The following is an 11,162-nucleotide window of genomic DNA, read 5'->3' on the forward strand; positions in this document are numbered from 1 at the left end:
TGTGAGGGATGCCTTGTTTTGACTTCAAAAGGAAAAGCAAAGTCTGTAATTTTCTTATCTAAGAATAATAGAGCACAGTTATGCTGAAATGCCAGCATGACAGGGATTATATCCATGCTGCTCTTCTGTGATTTATGTTACCTGTGAGTCCTTGCTAAGTATGTTGGATCTGTGAGTATGAGCCAGTCTGCCAAAACAATGATGCAGCCTGTGTCCTGCATACCCACAAGGAAGTACTTCTGTCATTCCTCAGTGTCTAGTTGGAGGTAGGTTAAACTTTGCAAGACAGTACAATTTTTTCCGGGCTCCATTCTTTCTTGGGAATTTGACCATGAGTCCGCAGTCAAAGGTTTAAAGCTTGTCAGAGTTATCAGCAGTAAATCAGTTTCTAAAAAGTTAAGTAAATCAGCTGCTATCCCTGGAAGAGTGATGGTAAGTGTTTATGGCCCTGAGGCATCTCAAAAATGCATCACTCCTTCATCATGTGTTGCAGTGGTGGAGCTGATGGTGCTGGCTGTCTCCTCTGCTGGCCCCTTCTCCTCCCTGGTGGCCTTTGAGCTTCCTGGGAGTAAAAAGTGCATTGACAGCCACCTGTCCTTCTTACCTTATGTGCAGGAAGGTTGGCCTCCCTCTGCTGCTAGTGCAGGCTGTCAAAGCACATAGAGTTTGCACAGTTTCAAGACAGCTTTTATTTTGGGGGTTACTGAACACACAGAAATGGCTTCCAGACATAGAAAAAGCTGAGAGCCCTGTTAGGAAAACCTCCTTCCACAGGCATCTTTGGGTGGCTGCTGCTACAAAGATGGGATACTGGATGACAAGGACTTTTGGCATGAGCTGGGCTCTCCCAACTTGCCTTGGCATCAAGTTGTAACAGGACAGCATTCACCTGAGGCAAAACAATGCATTGAAATGACTGGATGAGATGCTTTCCTTGAATAGACAGCACTCACTGAATAAAAAAAATAAAAAAAAAAAGATGGGGGGCAGAACCCTGATTGCCCAATAAGCCATGCCCAGTGCCCCAACCCTCTGATGTGACTGGTGAGAGTCACTTCCAGGAAACAACTGCACAAATGTAGCCAGTGTGATTCTTGAACCACACAAAGCGGTTGCAGTCGCCAGCTCTCAGTTTCTCACCCCAGGAGCCAGCACTGCAGGTGGTCATGTCTCCCCAGCACATCATATTGCTCAGCACCCTGGCAGCCAAAATTCAAATGCAGAGCTGGATACCTGTTCCCTATTGTGTGAGGCTGGTATGTGGGGAAATTGTCATTTCTACAGCTACCCATTCATGGAGCCACAGATGCTCCATAATGAAAGGGGGCATAACAATGGGGCCACTGGTGAAAATTGTATTTTTATGTAATTCTAAGCAATTTTTTTTTACATGCCAAATGGTGAAACTTCCAACATTATCTTGTATTAGTTAGGGAAGCCCAGGGAGAGAGGGATTCACACTGTGCAGATGTTCCTTCTATTTAGTTCATTAGATAGATAGTGATGTGTATGGAGTGGTAGCACCGGTTTTAAAATTGCCCTGAAACTCATTTCATTTAAATATATAACAGAAGGTGTCTTCAGCCATACAGTAGGAGTGCATTCAGAAGGTGCTGTGGACATGCTGGGGGAAAACCACATGGCAAAATTTGTTCTACTTTGTGCTGGGGAAGCAGGAGGGTTTATAGCCTTCCCACCTCAGCTCCAAGCTGTTTTCTGACCTACGTTTCAAATGTTTCATCAGACTATTTCTCTTAGATCTGTTATCTGTTATTTGCTAGAGCAAATAGAACTCAGAGATATCACCTCACAATGCTTACGCAAAAAACAGCATTGATTCCCTGGCTAATGATTATCCAAGATCTTTGGAGCATGGCTGAAGTTTAAACCCTGGGGGAGAGCAGGAGTTTGAGCAGACAGTGCTGGTACCAGCTGATGGGTCTCCCTCAGGCCTTGAATCCAGCCTCCCAAAAAGCTGTGGGACATGGGGTGGTGGCAGACTGAACTGCTGGGACTATCTGAGTGCCAGTGGCATGGCACTGCACAGCAGGAGGGCACAAACCCTGGGCTGGGTACCAGGAGCAGATCTGTCACAGCTCAGGACAACCTCCATCCCAGCTGGGTGTTTTCGCCACCTTTTCTTGCCACTCACTCAAGCTTGCCACGTCAAGCTGATGCCATCCTTGCTTCCCTAGATTTCTTTCCTTTACAAAAAGCTCTCAGGTCGCTCTCTAAGGCAGATTCACAATATTATTATTATTGTTGTTGTTGTTATTGTTATTATTGTTATTGTTATTATTGTTATTCCCTAAATATTACCAATTACTTCTTTCTTAAAAATAAGACTAACAGCAGAGCTTTCAACTAGAAGGAATTATGAACTCACAGCATCATCTTTTAGATGGAGCGAAATTGCATCTCCCAGGTGATGCATCTCACCTGATCTGTCACACACCTGTCAGTGGCACAGCTAGTACTGATGGGCAGATTTACCCTGTGTGCCCTGTTTTGTTATTCATTATCATTTATGTGTGACTCTTCTGTAAACAGCAAGCTTGATTTTTGCAACAGCAGAAAAGACGGAGAAAAAGAGGAAGCCTCTCACATCCTTTTTGAGTCAGAACCCCAGAAGTACTGTCAAAATAATAGACCTGCTAATGAAAAGTTTCCTTGTCATCCATCCTACCGTGGTTTTGTGGGAAAGAGGTGGGAGAGATGAAATACAGATCCATACAAATATTTGATTTTTCATAGTCCTGGTAGCTTGGAACTCCCTATACTCTGCCTTACTGGAATAAAATATTTTCCCTAACACAAACAAACTAAACCATATCAGCCAAGGTTCTGTGTGAGGTTTTTCAGGCATCTCTTAAAGCAAGGAAGCAAATTAAACTTACTGTCAGATGGGTAAAAATGTTCTTCAAATACCCTTTTCCAGGTGGTGCTAGTGGAATTGGTTAGTAGTTGAGCTTCCTGAATTTTGGATAAATGGCTGTCACCTGGGGTAGATGAAGTCCCTACTACAGCAAAACAAGCTGGAACAGATCTCAAGGACATGTCCTGAACAAGGAGCACAGGGGTCTTTCTCACAGCCCTGTTCTTTGAATTAATGAGCATTTAAATATTTGATACCATGTGAAGCAAGTCCAAACAGTGTGACCTTACAACACCATTGATGTTAGTTAGGATGTGCTTATCGAAGAAAGGGAAGATGGAATGGAAATGAACAAAATTCAAACATACATGAAAATTCCCCTTACAACTTGAATAGAGTCAACTGTCATTATAAACTCTGATAAATTACTTGGCTCACTCTGCTTGTGTTACTTCCAAAGATTAGTTCAAAATACTCATGAGACACTCAGGATAACTTTTTTTTAAAAGATAGGGTTAAAATAAGAAAAAAACTTAACTTTAAATCCTCACAATTTTCCATTGTATTCTTCTCCTTTCAAATTCAAGAAAAATCCTGCAAACCACTATCAAATTAAAAGATACAAGTGCAATAACACAACATACAGTAACAGGAGCTGGGAAAGCATCCATCATAAAATTTGTGAATTAATCCATGTCAGAATAGAAGTGTAGTTGTTTGTTTAAGGATTAAGTATTTTGAAGGAGATATTTATAAAACATTCTGCTAAAAAATCATGGACTTTCAAGACACCCACCAACACACTTACAAGAGGTATTTAAGTGTATCATTTACCAAAGATTTCTACCCTTTATTGTGATCCCCTTTCTACAAATCCCACTGATAACTTGCAGTGCAGTCTGGCATCCCACTGTACTGGCTTTGGTTGGGATAGAATTAATTTTCTTCGTAAAGCTCCTGTGGTGCTGCTTTTCATTTATGACCAGAATGGCGTTGCTAATACAGGGATGTGTTAATTATTGCTGAACAGCACTTGAGAAGTGTAAATGCCTTTCTTGCTGCTCACATTGTCCTGTCAGCAAGCAGGATGGGGGTGGGCAAGGAAGGGACTGAGCCAGGACACTACATCCACAGTGCAGAATCCAAAGGGAAGGGTAGAACATGATGCTGCCCCAGAGTGTCTTCACTTATTTCTCAGATCTATTATTCAGGTTTTTCACTGAGAAGGAATATTCTGACATGTGACAAACGAAGAAGAAGAATGTTTTTGAAGCACATGAATGGAACAAAAACATTCTTGATGTGATGTGGTTTGAGGAGCAATAAAATAATTTGAGGTAGAAAGTCTCCAAGCAGTGAGGTTCTGCTATAAACACAATTTGAGGCTCTCTTACTGCAACAGCTGAAATTTGAGTTTAGTAGAAAAGGACAATGTGACACAATATGTGTCACAACATCGTGTGGAGGGAGAAGCTGTTACTTTTTAAATTGTTTCTGGAAAAAAAATGTGCTGAACATACTGCTGAGTTTACAAAATTCACAAAATTATCTGCCATGTATTAGGGAGAAGTACCCTGTGAAGAATGTTTGCTGCACTGGAAGGAATTTGTACCACAAATAAATCAGCAGCTAGTACCACCAGGGTTCATTTCAGAGAGAGCCTCCTTTGGAAGGCCCTGCCCCTCAGATAACCCCTCTTTGTTTCTCTCCCACATCTACCTTTTCCTGCTGTGCTCTACAGCCAGATTAAAGGATCAACAGGAATTGAAACACTCCACAGTGCCGCCTACTCAGGCAGCAGACTGGGTGGTTTTTTGTTTAGAGGAGCTGGAGTTTGACAATATCTATCTAAGTGCATTAAGTTTGTCTGTAGAGCATTAGGAAAGAAATCCAGGCTTTCAAAGGGCTGGGAAATGGAAATCTGCCTTCAGCATATATTTTTTTTGTTTGTTTGTTTACTTTGGTAACAGAATGATTTTTTGGGGGGATTTTTTTTATTATGTCTGGCTCTGTCTGCCACCACAGATAAGCTTCTGTATCACAGCAACAGAGGAATGCCTGACATTTTTCCTGGTGTCAGTGAAAAGACAATAAAAGAATTGGTTTGTTATCTTTATTACCAACAGATGACCAGCTGCTTCCCAGAAGGCACCAAAGGCATAACACATTTCACAGAGCAGAGCCATTAAATCTTTCCTTCATGGAATTACAGAATTGTTAGGGTTGTAAAGGATCACTGAAGATCAGCTACTCCAACCCCCTTGCCAAGGCCGGGTCACCTAGAGTAGGTTACACAAGAATGTGTCCAAGTGGGTTTTGAGGGTCATCAGAGAGGGACACTCCATGTCTTCCCTGGGCACCTGCTCCAGTGCTCTGCCACCCTCAATGGAAAGAGGTTCCTCCTCATGTTGAGGTGAAACGTCTTGAGTGTTAGTTTATGGCCATTACTCCTTGTCCTATGTTTGGGCAATGAAAAGGGTCTGGCACCATCTTCTTGACACCTGTCTTTAAGATATTTACATGGATTAACGAGATCCCCTCTCAGTCTTCTCTAGACAAAACTGTTCCTGCAGTCTCTCCTCATAAGAAAGGCCTCTCATCATCTCTGTGACCCTCACTGGACTCTGTCCAGTAGCTCCTTGTCTCTCTTGTACTGGGGAGCTCTGAACTGGGCACAACACTCCAGATGTGGCCTCACCAGGGCTGAGTAGAGGGGGAAGATCATCTCCCTCAACCTGCTGGCCAGCCACACCCATCCACACTGCAGCCCAGGATTCCATTGGCCCTCCTTCTGTGCAGCAAAGGTCCCTCCCCACTGCCTCGCAACCAAAGCCAAACCAACCAAAACAACAAGAAGAACAAGAAGTGTTTTTCCTGGAGCAGGAGGAGGGCGCCCAGCGGTGTGAGGAGGAGGCGAGCGGTGCCTGAGGCCAGCAGGTGGCAGCCCGTGGCCGTGTGTGCCCTGCCCGCCGGGCACGGAGGGGCCGGGACACCCTGCGAGGGACAGGCAGGGACAGACAGCCGTACAGAGCTGCCCTCACGCCTCACACCACAGACACCCTCGCTGAGACTGCTCCGGCCTCCCTGCATCTGCGAGGTTTTTGGTTCGGCTACACACACATCGTTAGTGGCATTAAAATGTAACCGTGCCCATGGGAACCAAGGTGTGCGGTGGCTTCTGTATGGCCATCGCTCTAAGTCAAAAGGAACAACCTATCAGTGACGTCTTTAGAAAGGGACCTCTTATGGATGTTGATTTTATTTATTTATTTTTTCTTTTTGTCAGTCTCTCTCTTTTAGTGCTTCCTTTCATGGAGGTAACAAATCCCTTCCAAATAATAATGACCTTTTTTTCCAGCTTTGTCATTGATCTCTTGAATAAGATGTTCTCTGGCAACATACCAACACATTCCTGCTCTCAACAGATGAATCCCTTAGGACCCCCTTACAGCATTTTTCTTTCAGAAGTTTTGATGCATGCAGTAATGAAGAGAAACAATATACAACCTGATTAACAAACTGCAGCTAACAAACAGTGCCCTTAGGGATCAGCACTCTAATCATCAAGTAATGCTAGAGCAACTCTGCATCCCCATTTCCATCACTCTTTTTCTTCTCAGCTTTGCATTGTTTTAACCTATGGAGGAGACAAAAAAGCATCCCAGCCCTGCAGTTCACTGTGTGGTGGCTTCTGTATGGCTATCACTCTAAGTCAAAAAGAACGACCTGCCAATGACATCTTTAGAAAGGGACCTATTATGGATACTAATTGTTTTTTTTAGCAGCAAAAATTTGGAAGTAGTTGATAAAAAATGTTGCACAACACAGCACAGGATGTCCCCTAGGAAAAAGAAAAATCTAGCTATGTACTTTGCAATAGGGTATGTTTTTCCACCCCTTTTCTCTGTCCATGTTTTATAGTTTTTCCACAGAAAGCAGTTTTTCTTTTATCAATGCTTCTTTCTTTTTCCACCTCACTATTCTGGAAGATTTATAAGAGGAAACTAAACTTGACCTGGGGTCAAGACTAGACCCTTTTGTGTTTGCTTCATCCAGGTTCTCTTGGTAGTTTCCTCAACACCTAGGCAAAGATACCATGAGAGGGTCCAGGAATTCTTTTCCTTGTGAGCAGAGCTCAGCCTGGCATGAGAGACAAGTGTCATTCTAAAGGGAGTTTCTGTAAATCGCATCATATAGTTGTATAGGGGAACATTTGTAATTACAAGGTGAGGAATAAATTAGTCATCCTGTCATAAGTGAATACTCTGGCAAACATCAAGGCTGGCATAGTCCTAGTAATTATTTTTTATGGGTACAAGCAATTTAGTTTTTAACCAGGTAAGTCTGGTTAAAGTTGGAGTTTAGACTGCAGGTGACTAATCACAAAAACAGCAGGATGTCTGTAGGAATGAAAAGAGAATGCTCTCTATTTTTTAAGAGTATTTTTCTTCCTTCCAGAATGACTTCAGAAGAAAGGGCCCTACCTGATACTAGACAAAACCTTTTTCTTTTTTTATTTTTTTTTTAATTTTTTTTTTTTCCAAAAGCAGACTGCTCATGGGGTCAGCAATCACAAGCTATATATCACTGCTCTGAAGTACAAGCTGGTTCATCTGCCTGCTCACTTCCCCACATCTCCGTATGGCAAGCTTTTCCAGGGACTTACTTCTGGAGTGGTCCATGGGCACTGCCATGATGAAGTCAATGCTACCTCTTCAGACTGAAATTCAAAAAAACTGTGTCTCATTCTAATTGATTGGATGAGGAAAGGAAGGAACATCCTGTCCTCATCCAGGGTGCTGTGCCCAAACCTCAGGGGCAGTAAACACTTCTTGCAGTTTGCCAATTCTCTTCTTTGAGTCTGAAAGAGACCCATATCATACATGGGAAAAATCTTTTCTGGTGTAGGAGCCACAAAGTGAATGTGTACTCTGTGTTTGAATGCTGATTCATCCCAGCAATAGGAGTTCCATTTTTAGACCCACTACTTTAGGCAGTATCTGCCCTGCTCTGTCCACTGAGCTAAGACTGATCTTAGTGAGCATGGTGTCCTGTTTGGAAACAGCACAGTTACCTCCCAAGAAGAATTGCATGCAAAGCTACAGCAGAGTGGGTTGACAGGAGAACTATACAAGCTCTTCACAAAAAAGGACAGTGTATTCATTCCTTCTAAAATCTGAGACCAAAAAACCCAGTGTCTCCTTTGCAAAGAGCTCTGTAAAACAAGATGTCCAGCAAACACAGTCTTGAGTGGGCACAGGACAATGCATGTTTAATGTCAGTTACAGTTTAAAACACAGAGACTGACTCAGAAAATATTATTTCAGCCTTGTTTGTTCTTGAGTTACTGCTTCCCTTGGAGACCTGAATATAAGACATTGAAAATACCAGTCTCCTGTAAAGCAGGTATATTGAACTGCCAACAGATTTGCTTTTCTATACATTGCTGCTTTCTGCTTCTGTGTTCTTTATTTGTATGACAATGTGTGTCCATCACCACCTGAATCCTCTCTCCCTGCATACAGCCTTCCCTTCTGCTGTTTTTGCAGCTCTTGTTTCTCACCATCGCTCCATTTCACTTCTTCCTTTTACTTGAATTTATGCCTCCAAACATCCCCTTTCCCTGCTCCTGTTAAATGCTTAGTTCATGTTCTTTCCTCCTGCTCAATTAGAGAGGTGGTCCCCACACAGCTCTGCCGTTCTTCTGTCTCCTGTTCCTTGCATGGTTCTCCCTGGTGCAGATTTTTTACTTAAAATATTTTTTTTTTTCATAAGGAGGCCTTTGTTCCTCACTCTTCTATAAACTTGCATGCTGTGTACTACCACCTTCTCCTGACAGCTGACAATCTACATCTCCTTCCTAGACTTCTCTTTCAGTCTGTATTCCCAGCATTAGTCAGATATGCTGTTTCCTGCTTTTTCTGTGCCCTTTCCACTGTATTCCCCTCAAAACCCACTCTAAACAATTTCTGCCAGATGTTCACCCTTAACATTTAATAATTACCTCAGGCCCTCAGGCTTGTGTCTTCCTCCAATTTTGATGTCAGTTTACTTGGCCACTTTTACCTGAGAGAGTGGAACATAATAGCTTGGAAAAGAGAGAAAAAAAATAGGGAATTTATCAGTGGAGGAAGCAAATTGGTAACTTCTGAAGGGTCTGAACTCTTTAAACAATTTTATATATTCTTCCTGCTTTCTCCCAAAATAAATCGTTCCAAAAGACTAGGGTGGGACCTTAGTTTCTGAGACCTCCTGAGAGCAGAGACCTTTGGGATACTCTTGCAGGCAGAGCCACCCCAGGGTGCAAAGGCTAAGTGTGGAAAGGAATGGCCAGTTTATCAGGACCCTGAGGATAAAAATCTCTGGAGGGGTGAGGCTGAGGTAGGAGCGCAGAAGCTAAAGCTCAGTTCTCAAATAAGTAACTGAAATATATAATTACACAAGAGCACTGAATAGAGGTTTCTGTTAATCTGTGATCCGATAATCTTCTTTCATTGCCACTTAGCAACAGAATTACAAACTGAGGATGGAAAGCCAGGTTGACTTAAAATTCCTCTCCTTGCTGGGCAGAGATGAAAAAAAGTCTGTCTCCAAGCAGGCACAACAGGTTTCCCAGCTACTGGGAATTGTGCCTTTCAGCACAATGTAAGTACAAGCACCTGAATTTCAAGTTGCCTGAAATTTGACAAGCTCAGCTGGGTAAACAACATTGTTTATAAGAATTTGTAAATTCTACTCACAGAAACACAAGATTAATCCAGACACACATGTCCACAAACTCCATTAAAATCATACATTTTCAGAAGGGGGAATGTGGAAGAAGGGACTGTTGGGCCAAAACTGCTGCACTGGAAATTATACTTAACTGGTGGGTCAAACAGCAATCATCATGTTTTTGGGAGATCCACAGTGTCACAGAGATGCTCAGGAGAGGTGCAGGAGAGTGGTATTCCTTAGCAATGATCCCTGCCAAGAGCCACTGGCCTTCACTGTCCTCTCTTCGAGAGACATTTTGCACCCAACAGAGTGCCAGCTTATCTGAGGCCTCCCAAGTTTGGCTATTTTCATAAATATCAGAAAAGAGGTAAATTTAGGTGTCTGCCACCATGCTCTTTATATTTCAGCCTCTTCTTTCCATCTCCATCTTACCTTTTTTTTCCTTCTTTTTCTTACCTTTTTTCTTTTCCTGCACTTCTTGACTACAGAGTTGAGCAGTCAGATAAGGTATCATCTTTTGCAGTGTTGCTGTGAGTCTGGGACAGAGAGACAGCTCAAAGACATGCTAAAAGCTCCTTAACAACCAGGCTCAGCCACATCACGGACTGCCTGGTGGCACTGCATGGCCTGCTTGGCATTCAGCTGATTCTTCCCATAGTCCAGCTCGGATTTCCTTTGCATGTGTTGTGATCCCCAGAGACAGGACTCCTACGACAGCAGCTTCCTCCCACCTTGAGCAATTTGTTCTGTGGAAAGGATGGGCTCCCATCCCAGTGGTGCTGCCCAGCAGCTGAGAGAGGGGAGGTATTCCAGCCAAAGGGCAACAGACCCAAGGGTGCTGTTAAAATGAAAGTTTAAATTAATATTTACATTTTAAAAGGATTGAATTTGCTTTGCTGGGTTCATCTTCAGCCAAGGACATGGCTCTATTTTTGTTGGTTTTTTTTTACAGTAATGTTTTGCTCTGAAACTGGACAACCAAGACCTGCCTATGCAGACCCATGCACCCTGTTTATGAGAGGCTCTTTGTACAACATGGCTCTGCTCCAGATTGCTAGAGTTCTTCATGCCTGACCAAACAAAATACAGTGGCAGGGGTCTGTCCAAGGGGCCTGCAGAGCTCCATGGCTGCTGGCCATGGGACTGTGTCTCCTCAGGAAGGAGCTGATCTGCAGGCAAGGAGGAAGGGCAGAATAGGGCACTCTGTTACCTCTTCCCTGCTGTTTTGGGTGGCTGTGTGCAAGGAACAGCCAGAGGAGTTCTGGCTTTCAAAAGAGCCCAGGGGGTGGTTCCTCAAGGCAATTACGCCTGTGCTGGTAGATGTTACAAGAACAGTTATGGACTTGTGCAGGAAAGAAATCCACCATCCACAGCTGGATCTATGCAGTTTTGCTTGCTCTTCAGGCAAAAAGGGGGTAAAAAGTCTCATAAGCCATGTAGAGCTCAGTGCTTTCCTGCACTGAGATCTCCCCAACTTCTGCATGGCAACCCTGGGTGTAAAAAAAAGACAAATTGCTCAACAGAAAGGAGTGTGACTAGCAATTACACACTTCTGCTATTTACAGCCTTC

At 43.2% G+C, this 11,162-nt stretch overlaps 1 long non-coding RNA gene across 1 annotated transcript; it reads right to left on the reverse strand.

The window, feature by feature from the left end:
* Positions 1-4,980: 4,980 nt before the first annotated feature.
* LOC117245493 lies at positions 4,981-10,333 on the reverse strand. Its single transcript, XR_004500216.1, has 3 exons — positions 10,049-10,333; positions 8,880-8,963; positions 4,981-5,380 (listed from the first exon to the last, which is right to left on the reverse strand). It is a non-coding gene; the product is annotated as an uncharacterized LOC117245493 (long non-coding RNA).
* Between the last annotated feature and the right edge of the window lie 829 nt (positions 10,334-11,162).

This window comes from Parus major, chromosome 2 (assembly GCF_001522545.3).
Source record: "Parus major isolate Abel chromosome 2, Parus_major1.1, whole genome shotgun sequence".
NCBI classification, from domain to species: Eukaryota; Metazoa; Chordata; class Aves; order Passeriformes; family Paridae; genus Parus; species Parus major.